This window comes from Boleophthalmus pectinirostris, unplaced genomic scaffold (genome assembly GCF_026225935.1).
Source record: "Boleophthalmus pectinirostris isolate CB_2022bp ecotype Guang Dong unplaced genomic scaffold, ASM2622593v1 HiC_scaffold_1, whole genome shotgun sequence".
Taxonomy (NCBI): domain Eukaryota; kingdom Metazoa; phylum Chordata; class Actinopteri; order Gobiiformes; family Gobiidae; genus Boleophthalmus; species Boleophthalmus pectinirostris.
The window spans coordinates 11,342,864-11,358,403 of record NW_026570970.1 but is presented as its reverse complement, the minus strand read 5'-3'; positions in this window follow the sequence as shown (position 1 = coordinate 11,358,403).

Genomic DNA, 15,540 nt, shown 5'->3' with positions numbered 1-15,540 from the left:
ACCAAATGCGGTCGGTTGCTTGTGTCCTCTGATTACTCCTCAGTTTGGACCTCCAGGATTTTTACTGTTGAAATTAAACCCCTATAAAAAGCAATGCAGCATTGGTGTAACCACATAATGAAATAGGAGAAAACAGCTGAGCTCATCTCGAAAAAATACACTACCCTTTTAGCATTTGAGCTTGCAAAATTAACAAATACATAACAAAATAAATAAGTAAATAAATAAATATCTTCTCTATCTATCTGTAATCGTTTTAATTGGCTTATTTGCATATTTTTCTGTGATGATAACCCCATGTTTCCTAATGAGCACGAGTACGTTTTATTTTATTTATTTTTTTTCATAAATCACTAGTGTTGGACTTGGCCATAAATTCTCTCACAACGTCAATCTACCTTGCTAATACAGCCTTTGTGCAGTGCTCACTTTCCCCCTTTGAGCGGATTGGCAAAGTGTGCGTCGGATTACGCAGCGATTGGTCGACTCCCTCTACGTCACTGCAGTAACCCAACCATCGCGCTGCCCCCCTCCAGTCGAATAACAGTGCTTCGGGATGCTGGAGCAGGCAGTACCGTATCATCAGGACCACAAGTCTGAGTGGGATGGAGACACGAAGGTAGGCACACCGGATTCCTTTATCTGAAAACGCATTGTTTACGTGGTTAATTGGCGCGCACGCGATGTTACAGATCACAACGCGGTACTCACGTGGTGGGATCATTCTTGCACGCTGCATATCTTACCTCGAAACATGCACGTTTTTGGAGGGGATAGGTTTAAGCTTTTACCCCCCTCGTTCACCTCGGCTGGTCCCCGTGTTCGCCTCTAATGAATCGGCCAGTCCGCTGCTCCGCGCGTCCTCCTCCTCTGCAGGAATTGGCAGCGGTGTCCGGGTGTGCGGGCAGAGGAAAGGTCCGGGATGCGGTACGTGGTGGTCCAGGGGCGTGGGACGGTGCAGTTGGCGAGTTGCACTAGATAAAGAAAAGTTAAAGCCCCCCGTATTCCTCCGTGAGCGTGTGTATGCCGAACTATGCTAATGTGTATGCGACGGTCTCCGCAAGTAGCAGCTAGGTGGACCATAAATTAGCTGAAAATAAGTTCGCTGTGCAACAAAAACAGGGAATTAGTCACGTTATGCAAAATTTGTGCTGATATTTCTCCAATTGCGTGTGGACTTACCGCTTTACGTGATGTTTTAGTGGTAGTTTTAGCGTGAATCGTGCGCATGTTTAGCTGGGTCTTGTTTGTTTTACGAGAGAGGGCACGCGCACGGAATGCACGAGACCTAAACCCGGGAAATAAAATGCTAATAAATAAAGTAGACAAATGTTAATTGGCTATTAAGATGATATATAGCATGCGTGCCTAGTGTTTTTTTTTTTTTTTTTTTTTTTTTTTTTGTGGTGGGACTTTCGGCTCCTTCAGTTGGGATCCGAATCTTTTTGATCAAGAGCCGTTCACTGACTGGCTCTTTTTTTATAATTGATTATATGACAGGAGCCAGTGTGAGAACTCATTTGATCTACTGGCAAGGCTCAGATCAGTTTATCATGGTTCAAACTGAGAGTGGAAGAGTGTTTACCCTTTGAATCCTTAATTAAATGTTGCACGACAATAATAATAGCCTAATTATTATTGTTAGTTTTTATTTTTTCTGTTGTTATTATGATGCCAGATATGTTTTTTTTTTTGTGCACAAAGCTCTCCCTGGTGTCGCCTGCTCTGCTTCTGTGCTGATTCTCGTGTTGGTTCGGTATTAATCAGTGTAAAAAATGCATATAAACTGGAAAGAAAAAGAGCTGTTCTGTTAAAAATCAGATCCAGAGACAACCATTATGTTACATCACAGATTTTGACATTGTTTTTACATTTTCACAATAGAAGGTGCTTTTTTTTCTTAGGCTTGTCTACGTTTTTGGAAATTAAGTCGTAAAAACTAAGGCTAGTGGCTACTATGAGATGCAGGCAAAATTATAATATAGTCTAACTCGACTTCTTACAAAGCCTTTTTATTAGCAGCTGCCAGCAGTAAACTATTTTTGTGTCTAATGCATTTCGTCATTATGCATAGGCTGCTATAAAATGTTCCTTTAACAAGAGTGGGTGTGGTGAATAATAATTAGTTTTGGTGTGCTGCCTGCTTGATTACAGTAAAAATCATACAATTATATACATTATTGTCCATATTTAAAGGTACTGTATTGCGAAAAATATACTTAAATCATATTAGAATGTTGTTAATTCCTCAAAAACATACCCAGAGTTGTGTTTCTTTTCATTCACACATGTTTGCGTAATCCTTTATTATTATTCTGTCTACATCTCCAAAGCTCAAAATGCTCTGTTCCACCTTGTGATGTCATGAAGCGGTAGTTTTCAAGTTAACAGCTATCTTTACCTTCTGCTTACTAGAGATTGAAAATTCCAAGGTTGAAATCGTCCAAATGATTCTAGTGAAGGTGTATAAAGTTTAAAAACTGTGAAAAAATGTATTTATTAAATGACAACATAACAAATAGAATGCCAGGGGGAGTTATACATGGAAGAAAAGCTTAATCAATGCCACTGTTACATTATACAAAAATATTCATGGATATACAACTTTCATATTCAATACAGCTTTTTTGTTTACACTTTTAGAGATAGAAGATAGGTATAATTCTAATTGCTTTCTTAAAACAGGAAAAAAATAAAGAAGTATGAGAGAATTTACATTTGTGAATATAAAATTTGCCAAATACAGTAATTCAATTAATTGCCTTTTTTTTTATTTGGGTCTAAATTCTTTTCATGTACACCAAAAATAATATGTTCAAATTTTAATGAAAAGTTAGGGTCAATATGATCTTTGATAAATTTCCAAAAGGTTTTAGTAATAGTGCATTTCCAAAAAAGATGATTTATTGTTTCAGGATATTCTTTACAAAAAATGCAGTTAGGATCGATTGTTTTAATATATTTTAGCATAAATTTGTTTGCAGGGTAAATGTTGTGCATAAGTTTAAAGGAGACATCCATCCCTGTTTAAAAACACTGTGGAGCACTTCCTGTATTACCACATGACATCACAAGGTGGAACAGAACTCAGCCTAAATATGCAGGATTTGTGTTTTTAATGAGGAAACAACATTATAAACAGCGTAAAGTGGGATTTTTAATACATGTTTGTTGTCTGGTTGTGAGTGGCAGGACCAGTGAACTCATCCTTCTGAACAGAGGGTAACTAATTCTGTTTTTATTACGACATATTTGTAATTGAACTGAGTAATAATTGAAACCATAATTATAAATTTGATTAATCGCACTGCCCTAATTAGGCAAACCGTCATTCTGTTCACGCATTGCTTATAACACCATCAACTCATGAATCTTTCTGGTCTTCATTCCATTGAGTGATTCGACAGGCAGAGACAATGTGTGGCATTGTTTTCATAACAATATAATTTTAAATAATAGATGATGTTCTGTGAGGCAGAGTTGTATGTTAAATATTAAAACTCTGTCTCTGATAAGATGCACCAAATGTTGTCATAGAAACAGTTTGGCCGAAAAGTTTATTCTCGTATGTTGCCTTGTTTACTCAACTGCATAAGAAAGAAATATTCATCGGATTTTTTTTTTTTTTTTACAAATAGGCCTATTATTTATGTGGATATTACAGTATTTTCTGATCTTCTGCATGTTATAATTTTGTGTCCTCATCACAAACAGACCTGGAGTTGTGTTTTGTTTCATTCACACATGTTGAACACACAAATCACCTGCATATTTAGGCTGAGTTCTCAGAAAACAGAAAACACTGTTCCACCTTGTGATGTCATGTGGTATTACAAGAAGTGCTCCACTGTGTTTTTAAGCTCCATACACCTTCACTAGTATAATTTCGAAGCACTGGAATTGCCCATCTCTGCTAAATAAAAGTTAAAAGTTAGCTGTTCACTTGAAAACTACCGCTTCATGACATCACAAGGTGGAACAGAGCATTTTGAGCTTTGGAGATGTAGACAGTAGGGATGTAACAATAACTGACAGTATTGTCAAAGTTCTCACAATAATATCGTGGACCATCACAATATATCGAATCACAAGTCTCTTTGCTTAAATTAAGAGTTATGGTGCAGCAACAGCTACAAAAAAAGACAGAGAACTACATAGACCATGATCCTTTGCTCCATTTCAGTGTAGACTACATGAAGAAATAACAGTTCTTTTAAGTCTTAGTTCTTTGTATTAAATCTTGTCAAGGCATTTTAAGAGGAAAAAGTAGCATATTAACAGTTTTGTTCGCAGCCATCACAAAATATCGCAATAAATATCGTACCGTGAGATGTACATCGTGAAAGAATCGTACAGAGAGATTTGGATATTGTTACATCTCTAATCATGAGCCTTCCCACCATATTGTGATCTTTCCCACGATATCGCAATAAATATCGTACGGTGAGGTTCATACCGTGAAGATATCATATCGTGAGACTTGGATATCGTCATAAAGAGTTACTTAAACATGTGTGAATGAAACAAAACACAGCGCCAGGTCTGTTTTTGATGAGGTAACAGCGTTCTAACATGACTTAAAGCTCACAAGAATCAATTTTGCGTAACATAAGACCTTTTTTTTTTATGTATTTATTTTGGGCAAGTAAGAAATGTACATTCTTTTACAATGGAACATGTAACATTAATGAAATCAGAGCAGAAATAACAACAACAAAAACAAAACAAAACAAAAAATGGCGCAAAAAGGAGTGAGAATAATACTTATTTAATCCCACCCCTCTCTTCTAATCTAACACAATGAGCTTTCTTTTGCAGTTTTCAGACATTTTACATTAAACTATATGAATTATTTACAAGTGCGGACAAAGAGTCACTGTTATAGTTTGGTAACATAATTGTGCTGCAATAATACATAAGGATACCAGCAATAGTAAGGGAACAATAAGCATAAATCAGCACTACACAAGGCAGGTTTGCTCTAATATTAAGACCCACTCTCTGTATAAACTGTGACCAGACCATGCCACCAGACCTTTAAACACAGAAGTCAGAAGTCAGTAAGTCCTGTCAACAAAGAACATTTTACATCCTTATCCAGTGTTAATCTTTCTTCTGTTTCCCCTCGCCTCGTGGCTCTAGTTACATACCCATCTGTCCCTCGTCCGGCTCAAGTCATTACAGTGTTTGGTTGAGTTTAGTGTGCCACAGAACATTTAGCTCACCCACGCCTTTGCCTGTGACCTGGTTACCAGCACTGCTCCACTAATCACATTCTGCAAGGTGTAATTAGTCCAACGTCTGCAGCCCTAATCCGCAGTCTAACTCCAGGCTAGTGCGCCAATGGCTTTGCTTTGCTTAGTCAGATAGTGTTGTATAGAGGCCAGTTGAACGAGGCGAAAGGGCTGCTGTTTGGGTGCGTTCTTTTGCAGTGATGTTAGTGAATGAGGATCCAATTCAATCCAGGCTGCTTTATTTGTACAGCACTTTTCATAAACAAAACAGTTTCCAGTGCTGCATACAGATAAAAACAAAAAATACAATGCGAATAGAATATAAAATAAAGCTCTATTATAAATCCACTAGTCCTCGTTAAGACAATGAAGCTAGTAAAATCAAATAAAAGCAAAAACACTAATGAATGAAAAGGTAAAAAACATAAAAATAAATAAAAGACATAGAGGACCACACAACTCGTGCAGTGTTAAAAGCCAGAGAATTTATCACTCAGTGCTTTTAAAATAAAATTACTGTGTTGGATTTGGTCTTTTTTATCTCAACAGCACCCATTTCAAAGCTCTCTGTGGTTCCGGAATAAATTTCCCATTCAATTTCCCAGAGAAATTTCAAAAATAATCAAATATTAAGAGTTTAAAGACAACAGAGGCTAACCAGCTATGTCATATTGCAACTAATATATTATTTATTTATTAACATTTATATTTAAACCTAAATTTTGTCAAAAATGTTTTAATAACATTGTTTATAAGGTTTCAGAAAGAGATTTTGAAATAAAGTTATAGCTCTTGAGGTTATTAGTTCAGCTGATGAGCCCCGAGCAAGCTTTCAAACTTTTCATATATAACATTTTTTCAGAAAGTCTATGTGAAAAATTAAAGAGAAATGGTTTATTGCTGAGCTCTTCTTAGCCACAACCCAAACATATTTTTGTCTAGGGATGCACTGATACCGATACTGGTATCAGATATCGGTGGTGAACCAGGAAATTTAGCCGGATTGAGAATCGGTCTTATGATATCAGTTAAGGCAGTATCCTGGTTGGGCGTTTTATTTGACTATTTACAGGCTGATTTAGGTCTAGAGCGTCTCATAATGTTTAAACTTTCATTCATTTTCTGGTTTTTAACACTGCATGAGTTGTGTGGTTCTCTATATCTATTATTTACTTTATTTATTTTACTTATTTGTTGCTATTTTAAGATTATTATGGCTTTTGCTTTTATTTTGCTTTTATTAGTTTTATTGTTTTAGGACTGGTATGACCAAATTTTAGCAATTTTTTTGTTGTCTTCATTTTATGATCTTTGTGAAACTGCTTTGTTTGTAAAATGTGCTGTAGAAATAAAGTGGATTTGGATTCATACAAAGCTATTCAGCAGTTACTTGCTGGGGAAATAACAACTACATACCACATCTGGATCAAATTTGTAATGAGTTAACTGTGTTTTTAGGGCGGGGAAGGTCATTCTGTACTGATTTGAAATGTTTTGAAGTAACTATCGGTGTTGATGTTTTGTCAGGAAAAGAGAAATGGCGCAGAAAATATAAGATAACTTTTCTTTATGCTCCTTTTCATTCATTTCTTGTATGTTTGATGTTGTGACACTGTTGATGTCTTTTTATATTTTATGAATGAAATAAATAAACATATAAAAAAAATACTACTAATAATAATAATTCTCTGCCCCTACACTGATATCAGTTAATATAAATCAGCAGAAATTTAAGCCAGAGTATCGATATTGGTGTTGTAGCTGAAAAAGATGGAGCGTTATGTCCATATTTATGACCTATGTATTTAATCGATTACCTCCTAATATTCTAATGCTTCTTATTTGAACTTGGAGACATCTCAACTTTGATACATAGTGAGTCTGAAGTCTGAATCTGAGCACAAAATTGTTACGCAATTGAACTTTTCTATCTGTCTCTCCGAGGCCGTGCACTCTGTAGTAAAGTGCAGCGAGCATCACTCTCTGTGTCCACTTTCTCGCCACTCGAGGAGGCTGCTCCAGGGTTAATGGTTACCTGCCAACAGAATGAAGCGATAATAATTGTGATTAATGTACAGTTTCACATGGCGTGATCATAGGTTTTATCTTCTGCAGTGTCAGTGAAGAAAAAACATCTTTGAATCATCATCATATTTACAGTTAATAAACACCAATATTAACAAGAGCAAAAAAATAAATAAAAATTCGCAATAAAGGTGTATTGTTTCTAGTGTACACGCAGATTTTAGTTAAAGGTTCTATATTACGCAAAATTGACTCTTTATTATGTTGTTACCTCCTCAAAAACATACCTGGAGATGATATGTTTGGTTTCATTCATACATGTTTGAGTAATTTTGTTTTGTTTTATAAATGTGTTGTAAGTGCGTTCCCCTCCCTCTTGCGTAAAAATAAACACATCTGTAACACAATCGCCGTGGTACTTCACAGCTGACGTCATCCACATTCTCTGGGGGCGTGACGCTATCTGGGGGCACTGCTCTGTCTGAAGCTGTTGCTCCATGAATGCTCGCACTGACCGCAGGGAAATGAAAATGTGCTCTTTAAATCACTTTTTTGTATTTTTTTCTTGAGTTTTCAGATGATCTTGAAACTTTTTTGGTTGTGTTTGCTAATGTATGCATTATGTCACCACGGTAACCGCTGAACATTCTGCCACAGCCATGCATGTAGCCCCCCCCGCGCGACGTCACCGCAGAATATCAATACAAGACATAAACACATATTCATCTTATGAGCGAAATGTAATAAAAAAGCAGTAACAAAAGTGAGAGTCAGTTTAAACTAGATAAAAAACATGATAAATGTGAATAATGAAAATAAAAAACTATAAAAGAGCCTCCGACAACACTGACCTGAAACACACAGCTGTCTCCTGCTACTGGAGAGATTTAGCGCAAGATTTTGCGTAGTTATTAACTAGGATCGAACTAGCCAGGCTGGTGCCACCTAGTGCCTCCACTCAATTTAATTTCTCTCCAGCAACTAGGTCAGGAATCAAATATACTCTGTGTTGTCAACGATTCCCGAGATCGAGGGTTTAAAGTTGTAACAAAAAGAATGTTTGGTGAATTTTATCAAGGGGAAAGACGTTATTGTCCTTCTTTCTACAGGATTTGGGAAAAACTTAATACACCAGTTAGCCCTGTAAGCAGCGAATTACATACGTCAGGACCAAATAGCAGCGATTGGTTAAATGATAAAAAGTAACCACCTACCATCGAGCGAACAAATTCTAACACTGCCAGGTCAGACCGTTTGTACGAAGTGAAACGAAGTCGAAACCAGGACTAACCTAGGACTAATCTAGGACTGATTCCAGGACTGAAGAGGAGGACTAAACCAGGACTAAACCAGGACTGAAACAGGACTCATTGTCGGTACGGGCTCAGAGGTGACCGCAGGAGAAATGACCGGCGTAGAGCTCCACACCTCATGAAGGTAAGGGCGGCAATTGCCCAATCGCGCTTTGCGGACAAACTGCTCAGGGTTCTCTTTCTTAAATCCAAGATTAATCCTGGTTTAGACCTGGTTTAGTCCTGACCCACTCCTGTGCAAATATTACCCGCCCGTAATACGCAATATGTGTGCCTACACTGTAAAAAAAAACAAAAACAAAAAAACATGCAAATTTGCACCAAAAAAAATCCACAAAAGAGCAAGACCATGAAAGGTGAACCGCGATATTGCGAGAAACGACTTATATGAGCCCTTTAATCTGTTCCACACAAATGTAATGACAGACATAGCATCATCAGAAACTCACGACTGTTTCTGCTAAACATTGGTTATCAAATGAAAATGAAGTACCGTATAAAAAGCTCCCTCCAGGCTTGTACCACTTTGGAACACCAAGACCTGTTCCTCTGACAGATTGTCTCAGATTGTTCTGAGACGATGATTAAACCTCTCCTTTTCACAGATTATCGGTTGGCACCAAAATTGTGATCTTTCTTTTTGTGTGATTTGAAGGACCTCATGAGATTACAGCCCAGCTTCGTTCTATTCACCAGGCTCCACTCAGACAAGCACTCAGCCATGCTACTCTGAGCCTTGTGTAAACTCGTGTCTGCCGGGAATATAAAAGCCGTGTACATTATAGTGAGATCTGATTAAAGTAGTTCTAAGTGTATGGAGAATACTTTGTTCTACTTCAGATGATTGATGGTTAAAATAGATGCCATTTCATATTAACTCTGCACAGGTAGTCCTTTAACAAAGAAATATTGTTGCTGAAATGTGTTTGGTTCTAAAAAAAAAACAGCATTATAACACAAATCATCTGTAATATGTCAGTTCTAACATGTATCGTCAAACCAGGATTAGACATGAGATGATACAGAAATCTGGTGTCATGATTATCATGGCCAAAATAATTACAATTAAAGATTATATCATGATAATTATTTAAGTTGGTGACAGCAGTGATGCCACCGTGCGTGTATTGAAAGTGAAAACAACAATAAGCTACAAAAAACCAACATGGTACGTTTCTTTTTATGTTGCAAATCTGGTGATTTATGGCATTGTTTTTTGTTGACGATTATCATGATTATATAAAATGTCCCACAAACGATAATTGTCCATTGTTTTTATCACGATAAACGATACTATTGTTTTTTGTCCCATCCCTAATTGTGATAATATTGTATCGTGAGAAATGTATCGAGTATTGCATCGAATCATGAGGGACCCTGTGATTCCCAATCCTATTTCAAAGCCTTTTTGCAGTTAAGGAAGTCAATTGTCAAATCATGCCCGTAGAATTTGCAAAAAAGATCAAATATTAAGTCTATGTTTATATGATGACCGTATGAACAGAACGCAGAAGTGGCATCAAGTCTTCACTTTTTATTCCGTGTTTAGACGAGCGTTTTCGGGAGGAAATCTGCGTTCATACGGTGACGCAAAAGTGTGTGGAATTCAGTTGGGTATGCATGCCAGGCTGCTAGGTGGTGATGTATGTGACGTAAACCCCGTACGCGACCTGAGCAGATCTGACCAGAGTTTTGCGTCTTGGGCAGTGTAGACGGAAACACTACGGCGGAGCGTATTCAACTTTTCCACTCTGGAGGGTGGTTTCAGATTTTTGCATTTTTAAAACCCAAAAACGCTGTCACCGTCTAAACGAAAGGCACTTCCGATAAAATATTTTGTCATTTTACCGGTAGCCTTCTTGTGTAGACAGACCTTAAGAGTCTAAAGACAAAAAGAAGGCCAACCATTTATGCTGAATGGTAACTAATATCCATAATACAGTTTTAAGTGTATGGAGAATCAATTGTGAGACTGCAATGAGAAGTGAGTTTTATAGTCTAGTTTGTTGTCTTATTCAATTCTGTTTAAATCACCTACAGGCTGGTAAAAGTGTGGTGGCGTTTTGAAGGTTTAGTCCTGGCTACCTGCTGCCGTTGTGTCCTTCGGCAAGATACTTCACCACTCTATTGCCTATATATGTGTTCATGGAGCTATAGAGATTTTGCGTTAAATCCATAGACTGTACAAAGAAGCGGACTAAGGCAGTGTGACATGACCCGTAGCGTACGGCTCCAGTCAAATGAAGCTCATCGATATAGGAGTGAATTTGGAGAATAGGAATTTGTTTATGGACAAAATAGTGAAATAAAAACACTACAAAAGCACTTGCAGAGAGAGGGTTGATAATTTTTTTCAACGTAAAGTCAGTTGGAACAGGAAATGCACTAGGGATGGGCATGATTAGTCGATTAATTGATAATTTATCATTAAGAATTTCATTGATTACGTTCATTTTAATCGACAAACCGAATGTAGGTTGCTGTGCATAGTGTTAGGTGACCAAACAGGGGTCCGTACATGTAGCTCTCTGCGCTCAGAAGGAGCGAGCAACACAAACATTCGGTCAGCCTGCAACGTACCAAGCGCAAATGCATATTTAACGATGACTTGCAGGCCTACAAGAAATTCCACGCTTTCCGTTGNATAAATCACTAGTGTTGGACTTGGCCATAAATTCTCTCACAACGTCAATCTACCTTGCTAATACAGCCTTTGTGCAGTGCTCACTTTCCCCCTTTGAGCGGATTGGCAAAGTGTGCGTCGGATTACGCAGCGATTGGTCGACTCCCTCTACGTCACTGCAGTAACCCAACCATCGCGCTGCCCCCCTCCAGTCGAATAACAGTGCTTCGGGATGCTGGAGCAGGCAGTACCGTATCATCAGGACCACAAGTCTGAGTGGGATGGAGACACGAAGGTAGGCACACCGGATTCCTTTATCTGAAAACGCATTGTTTACGTGGTTAATTGGCGCGCACGCGATGTTACAGATCACAACGCGGTACTCACGTGGTGGAATCATTCTTGCACGCTGCATATCTTACCTCGAAACATGCACGTTTTTGGGGGGGGATAGGTTTAAGCTTTTACCCCCCTCGTTCACCTCGGCTGGTCCCCGTGTTCGCCTCTAATGAATCGGCCAGTCCGCTGCTCCGCGCGTCCTCCTCCTCTGCAGGAATTGGCAGCGGTGTCCGGGTGTGCGGGCAGAGGAAAGGTCCGGGATGCGGTACGTGGTGGTCCAGGGGCGTGGGACGGTGCAGTTGGCGAGTTGCACTAGATAAAGAAAAGTTAAAGCCCCCCGTATTCCTCCGTGAGCGTGTGTATGCCGAACTATGCTAATGTGTATGCGACGGTCTCCGCAAGTAGCAGCTAGGTGGACCATAAATTAGCTGAAAATAAGTTCGCTGTGCAACAAAAACAGGGAATTAGTCACGTTATGCAAAATTTGTGCTGATATTTCTCCAATTGCGTGTGGACTTACCGCTTTACGTGATGTTTTAGTGGTAGTTTTAGCGTGAATCGTGCGCATGTTTAGCTGGGTCTTGTTTGTTTTACGAGAGAGGGCACGCGCACGGAATGCACGAGACCTAAACCCGGGAAATAAAATGCTAATAAATAAAGTAGACAAATGTTAATTGGCTATTAAGATGATATATAGCATGCGTGCCTAGTGTTTTTTTTTTTTTTTTTTTTTTTTTTTTGTGGTGGGACTTTCGGCTCCTTCAGTTGGGATCCGAATCTTTTTGATCAAGAGCCGTTCACTGACTGGCTCTTTTTTTTTTATAATTGATTATATGACAGGAGCCAGTGTGAGAACTCATTTGATCTACTGGCAAGGCTCAGATCAGTTTATCATGGTTCAAACTGAGAGTGGAAGAGTGTTTACCCTTTGAATCCTTAATTAAATGTTGCACGACAATAATAATAGCCTAATTATTATTGTTAGTTTTTATTTTTTCTGTTGTTATTATGATGCCAGATATGTTTTTTTTTTTGTGCACAAAGCTCTCCCTGGTGTCGCCTGCTCTGCTTCTGTGCTGATTCTCGTGTTGGTTCGGTATTAATCAGTGTAAAAAATGCATATAAACTGGAAAGAAAAAGAGCTGTTCTGTTAAAAATCAGATCCAGAGACAACCATTATGTTACATCACAGATTTTGACATTGTTTTTACATTTTCACAATAGAAGGTGCTTTTTTTTCTTAGGCTTGTCTACGTTTTTGGAAATTAAGTCGTAAAAACTAAGGCTAGTGGCTACTATGAGATGCAGGCAAAATTATAATATAGTCTAACTCGACTTCTTACAAAGCCTTTTTATTAGCAGCTGCCAGCAGTAAACTATTTTGTGTCTAATGCATTTCGTCATTATGCATAGGCTGCTATAAAATGTTCCTTTAACAAGAGTGGGTGTGGTGAATAATAATTAGTTTTGGTGTGCTGCCTGCTTGATTACAGTAAAAATCATACAATTATATACATTATTGTCCATATTTAAAGGTACTGTATTGCGAAAAATATACTTAAATCATATTAGAATGTTGTTAATTCCTCAAAAACATACCCAGAGTTGTGTTTCTTTTCATTCACACATGTTTGCGTAATCCTTTATTATTAGTTCTGTCTACATCTCCAAAGCTCAAAATGCTCTGTTCCACCTTGTGATGTCATGAAGCGGTAGTTTTCAAGTTAACAGCTATCTTTACCTTCTGCTTACTAGAGATTGAAAATTCCAAGGTTGAAATCGTCCAAATGATTCTAGTGAAGGTGTATAAAGTTTAAAAACTGTGAAAAAATGTATTTATTAAATGACAACATAACAAATAGAATGCCAGGGGGAGTTATACATGGAAGAAAAGCTTAATCAATGCCACTGTTACATTATACAAAAATATTCATGGATATACAACTTTCATATTCAATACAGCTTTTTTGTTTACACTTTTAGAGATAGAAGATAGGTATAATTCTAATTGCTTTCTTAAAACAGGAAAAAAATAAAGAAGTATGAGAGAATTTACATTTGTGAATATAAAATTTGCCAAATACAATAATTCAATTAATTGCCTTTTTTTTTTATTTGGGTCTAAATTCTTTTCATGTACACCAAAAATAATATGTTCAAATTTTAATGAAAAGTTAGGGTCAGTATGATCTTTGATAAATTTTAAGCAGTCTTTCCAAAAGGTTTTAGTAATAGTGCATTTCCAAAAAAGATGATTTATTGTTTCAGGATATTCTTTACAAAAAATGCAGTTAGGATCGATTGTTTTAATATATTTTAGCATAAATTTGTTTGCAGGGTAAATGTTGTGCATAAGTTTAAAGGAGACATCCATCCCTGTTTAAAAACACTGTGGAGCACTTCCTGTATTACCACATGACATCACAAGGTGGAACAGAACTCAGCCTAAATATGCAGGATTTGTGTTTTTAATGAGGAAACAACATTATAAACAGTGTAAAGTGGGATCTTTAATACATTTTTGTTGTCTGGTTGTGAGTGGCAGGACCAGTGAACTCATCCTTCTGAACAGAGGGTAACTAATTCTGTTTTTATTACGACATATTTGTAATTGAACTGAGTAATAATTGAAACCATAATTATAAATTTGATTAATCGCACTGCCCTAATTAGGCAAACCGTCATTCTGTTCACGCATTGCCTTATAACACCATCAACTCATGAATCTTTCTTGGTCTTCATTCCATTGAGTGATTCGACAGGCAGAGACAATGTGTGGCATTGTTTTCATAACAATATAATTTTAAATAATAGATGATGTTCTGTGAGGCAGAGTTGTATGTTAAATATTAAAACTCTGTCTCTGATAAGATGCACCAAATGTTGTCATAGAAACAGTTTGGCCGAAAAGTTTATTCTCGTATGTTGCCTTGTTTACTCAACTGCATAAGAAAGAAATATTCATCTGGATTTTTTTTTTTTTTTTCAAATAGGCCTATTATTTATGTGGATATTACAGTATTTTCTGATCTACTGCATGTTATAATTTTGTGTCCTCATCACAAACAGACCTGGAGTTGTGTTTTGTTTCATTCACACATGTTGAACACACAAATCACCTGCATATTTAGGCTGAGTTCTCAGAAAACAGAAAACACTGTTCCACCTTGTGATGTCATGTGGTAATACAAAAAGTGCTCCACTGTGTTTTTAAGCTCCATACACCTTCACTAGAATCATTTCGAAGCCCTGGAATTGTCAATCTCTACTGAATAAAAGTTAAAAGTTAGCTGTTAACTTGAAAACTACTGCTTCATGACATCACAAGGTGGAACAGAGCATTTTGAGCTTTGTAGATGTAGACAGTTGGGATGTAACAATAACTGAAATATCGTGATACCGTATCATCAAAGTTCTCTCAATAATATTGTGGACCATCACAATATATTGAATTACAAGTCTCTTTGCTTAAATTAAGAGTTTTGGTGCAGCAGTAGCTAAAAAACAACAGAGGGAACTACATAGACCATGATCCTTTGCTCCATTTCAGTGCAGACTACAAGAAGAAATAACAGTTCTAAGCACTTTTAAGTCTTTGGATTAAGTCTTGTCAAGGCATTTTAAGAGGAAAAAGTAGCATATTAACAGTTTTGTTCGCAGCCATCACAAAATATTGCAATAAATATCGTACCGTCAGATGTACATCGTGAAAGAATCGTACAGAGAGATTTGGATATTGTTACATCTCTAATCATGAGCCTTCCCACCATATTGTGATCTTTCCCACGATATCGCAATAAATATCGTACGGTGAGGTTCATACCGTGAAGATATCATATCGTGAGACTTGGATATCGTCATAAAGAGTTACTTAAACATGTGTGAATGAAACAAAACACAGCTCCAGGTCTGTTTTTGATGAGGTAACAACGTTCTAACATGACTTAAAGCTCACAAGAATCAATTTTGCGTAACATAAGACCTTTTTTTTTAATGTATTTATTTT